General features: G+C 39.5%; 1 pseudogene; it reads left to right on the forward strand.

Moving 5' to 3' along the window:
* Positions 1-3,228: 3,228 nt before the first annotated feature.
* Positions 3,229-4,238, forward strand: LOC100687125 (annotated as a pseudogene).
* The last annotated feature ends 245 nt before the right edge of the window (positions 4,239-4,483 follow it).

A 4,483-nucleotide genomic window follows, 5' to 3' on the forward strand; every position in this document is an offset into this window, starting at 1 on the left:
AGGTGACAGGCAATGAGGGTGGCACTTGATGGGATGAGCACTGGGTGTTATACTATATGTTGGCAAATGGAACTTCAATTAAAAAATATACAAAAAAAATAAAAACACTGCACAATTAATCAGTTCTGAGGTAGGGGTGTTCCAACAATTCACCAGTCAGTATGACAAATATGTTATTCTCTACCTGATTGCCACAGAGAAATATCTGCAGGTACTTTGACTCTTAATTTATATGATCATACTTGAGATAGCAGAAAATAAACTATGTCAGACTATGTCAGCTATGAAATATAAAACTTCCTTGGTATGCATTATCCTGTCATTTTTCTGGTATTTATACATAAACAAACAAATAACTGATATAAAATGAGTATCGATAAATACATGGATGCACACACACATACCTCTTCTCCCCAAAACAGATGACTGCTAACGGGCAAAAAACATACAAGATGACAGTAATGACTACTAAATACACAAAGAGATACTACTACACAAACTGTAGCTAAAAGATACAGACTATATTAAAGAAGACTAGGTTACTAGGTTAGTACACAGGGAATCTGTTCCATGAATAGAACTATATGACTAATTCAGCTGGTCACCATGGACCAATGAATTTGCCCATTGGGACAATAACAATCTCTATAATTTTGCAAAAATTAGTGTGACACTATAACAAATGTTCTGTTTGTTTTTATGCTTTAAATATTTTTCCTATTCAAACAATTCCTTACTCAAACTACCTATTCAAATACCCCTTAATAATGTATATTTAAACAATTAAATATTTTAAATTTTCATTTTCTGAATTCCTTGTCCATTTATAAACTAAACAGGCTAGTAAGTCTTTAATTGTGGAAGATAAATATAATTGTAACTATCTCAAAAATAAGCTTAAGTATTAAATTAAGCATTTATAGAATATATGTATATTTTTCTATGTAGATGAAGGAGAAGCTATCAGTGATCTTGCAAAAATAAAATATAATTTATCCATACAGAAAGTAATTACACTAAACCATAGCATTAATATTTTTCCTCATGAGCTCTAGAATATTCTAGGGCCATGTGCACTAGAGTCCAAATAAATAGGAATATTTATATTCCTCATAAATATGCCAAAGATTATACTTTTTTAAGTCAGATACACAGAAAATATAAATCGATTTCTGTGGGGAAAGAGAACTTATAATATAGATAAGAGCTCTTGAAATTTATTATGCTGTTTTTATGATATGAATAATTATATATTCACCTAAACTGCAAAATTATAAGCATGCTGAAATCTATGTGTATTTGCAATATGTAGCACATTTGTAATATAATATCAAAATAAATTTATTTTTATTTCTAAAATTTACAGGTGGATATTGAACACTCTGGACCAACAAAAGTATGTGAAATAAAAAACATACAGTTAGATGTAATTTCAGAGGGTTAGAGTGGCTGAGGAAAATATATAAGCTCTTCTCATTATACTTAACTTTAGTGTCTTAAAGTATTAAATTGGAAATTAGTTCGATAAAAGTGATATCATGTCACTGATCTTGTCCTATCAGTCCTTAAGAAATTAATGCCCTGACATCGCATGCATCACTCCATCACATTGAATTCACATTCCATTGTATTTCCAGTATAACGGGTAATGGAGTCCTTTTCTAATTATCTGTCGCAGTGGATAGGAGAAAACAGAATGTACAAAGAGAAAAAGTGGCTCACAGGACAACAACGATAAAGGGACCCTTGGTTTGAATGGAACGTTGATGAGGTACAGAAAAATAAAAATATGTAAGTAAAATTAAAATATCAACAGATAATTCCACTTGAAAGGGAAAATCCTACAGATAATCTCCAGTGATCTACTAAGTAAATAATGGCCACTAAGCTATATAAAATTTATGTAATACATAGCTGTACAGTTATATCAATTTTCTTAAGGACATTTGTAGATAAAAATTTCTCACTGTGTTTGAATTCTTCATAAAATGATTCAATTCCTACTACACAATCTCTTTCAGAACATCGCCATTACTGTTTCTAGTACTATAATCCAACATAGTCTAGATAAAGACTTCACATTTAACTAAATAAGTAATCATGAAGCTAAATGAATAAAGGGTGTAGAACATGTCTACCATCATCTACAACATCCTAGACCTTGTGCCAAAACATTTGTGAAAAAAAGGTGTGCAAGAAATTTATACATTTTTGTTCTCAATGGCCTCATTTTAGACTGAAATTCTTTGCTTTACATTTTTAATTTGGAAAAAAGAGGAGTACAGAAAATAAAAGCAACATTACTGTTCAGACTCCAACAGAGCAATATCTAGGCTTTATTATATCACTTTGATCAGATGACTGGGTATTATAAATTTTAAATTTCATCTCTATGGAAACTATACAATCACTTATCTTCTAGAAATAAAAAGAAAACATTTTGAAATGTTTCTGAAACATCCTGAAAATAATTTAGTAGTTATGAAATATTTATACAAGCTGTATTTTTTAACCCAAGTAAGAATACTGTAAGTATAAAAACAAGTGACATCATTGTCAAAGGCACTGTTAGAAATGTAGATTTTTCACTCCACTTGCTAAAATAATTAAAACTATATAAATAATGGTTTTGGCTTCCATCTGTCCTGGGTTTTAGTGTGTTGAAAGGAGTGCTGCTTTCCCCCCAACAATAAAAAAAAAAAAAAAAAAAAAAAAAAAAAAAGAGTTACACCAAGTTTAAATTATATGGCTTTTCTTGAACTACCAGAGTTGAGGTCAATGGCCCCAAATCTAAAGGAAGATCATGACACTGCAGGGAGAATGAAAGAACATGCACTCGCCTGGGTTAGACATAGACACTGCTAAGAAGAATTGAGGTGGAATCAATGGCAATTGGTGAAGATCAAACATGGCCTGGTGAGACAATGCAAAACCCCTGAAACTGACATCGGAAATTGGAGGAGTCCGTATACTCTTACATGTCCTTTTCCAACAAAACCCAAAAGGCTCTCACGGAAAGACTGGACAGACCCTAGAGAAATATCCACTGTGATGCAGGCCTGTGGGAGGGAAGCCACAGCCACAAGGGGAGGACAAGAAAGTCTACCAACATACTCCTCTAGATCCAGCACAGAACAATAGCCTCAATCTGTAGGGAGAAGGTTGGTGTCACCTGCCTGCCGCTGGCTCCTGCGCCTGCTCTTCGGTTCCCGCGGGCTCCAACCAACCATGCCCTCCGCGCTCGCCCGCCCCACCGGCGCCGCTCGCCGCCGCAGCTTCAGCACCTCGGCCCAGAGCAATGCTAAAGCAGCTGTGCTTGGGGCTTCCAGAGGAATTGGGCGGCCCCTGGCTTCTTCTCAGGTACAGCCCCTTAGTGAGCCGCCTGACCCTCTGCGATGTTGCTCATACACCCGAGTGGCCGCAGATCTGAGCCACGCCGAGACCAGAGCAACCGTGAAAGGCCACCTCGGACCTGAGCAGCTGCCGGGGTGCCTCAAAGGCTGCCATGTGGTGGTTACTCCAGCCGGAGTCCCGAGAGAACCAGGCATGACCCGGGATGACCTGTTCAACCCCACTGCCTCATTGGGGCCACCCTGACGGCTGCCTGCGCCCAGCATTGCCCCGAGGCCATGATCTGTGTCATTTCAAATCCGGTCAACTCCACCATCCCAACTGCAACGGAGGTTTTCAAGAAACACGGAGCTTAGGACCCCAATAAAATCTTCGGGGTCACGACCCTGGACATTGTCAGGGCCAACACTTTCATTGCAGAACTAAAGGGTTTGGATCCCGCACGAGTCAGTGTTCCTGTCATTGGCGGTCATGCCGGGAAGACCACCATCCCCCTGATCCCTCAGTGCGCTCCCAAGGCGGACCTTCCCCAGGACCAGCTGACAGCCGTCACTGGGCAGATCCCGGAGGCCCGCACCGAGGTGGTGAAGGCCAAAGCTGGAGCAGGCTCTGCCACCCTGTCCACGGCTTCCGCTGGAGCCCTGTTTGTCTTCTCCCTTGTGGATGCAATGAACGGCAAGGAAGGGGCTGTCGAATATTCCTTTGTTAAATCCCAGGAAGCAGACTGTGCCTATTTCTCCACACCGTTACTGCTGGGGAAAAAGGGCATCGAGAAGAATCTAGGCATTGGCAAGATCTCCCCTTTTGAAGAGATGATAGCAGAAGCCATCCCCGAGCTGAAGGCCTTCATCAAAAAGAGAGAGGAGATTGTGAAGAACATGAAATGAAAGGGCAGCCAGCAAGCAGTCCGTTTCCCTAACCTATGAAGGCATCGTGTCCCTGCAAAGCCATCTCCTGCCCTCATGTTTCCGTTGCGTTAACCACGAGTGTCATGTTAACGTCACCGCCCTTTCCAATCGCAGGTCCAACGATGCATGCATCAATAAAAGCAGGCTTCCATTTTCTTAAAAAAAAAAATCTGTAGGGAGAAGAAAACAGCCATTGTGGATCTTAGCGAATGGTGAACAGTCAC

The sequence above is a fragment of the Canis lupus genome, chromosome X (genome assembly GCF_011100685.1).
Source record: "Canis lupus familiaris isolate Mischka breed German Shepherd chromosome X, alternate assembly UU_Cfam_GSD_1.0, whole genome shotgun sequence".
NCBI classification, from domain to species: domain Eukaryota; kingdom Metazoa; phylum Chordata; class Mammalia; order Carnivora; family Canidae; genus Canis; species Canis lupus.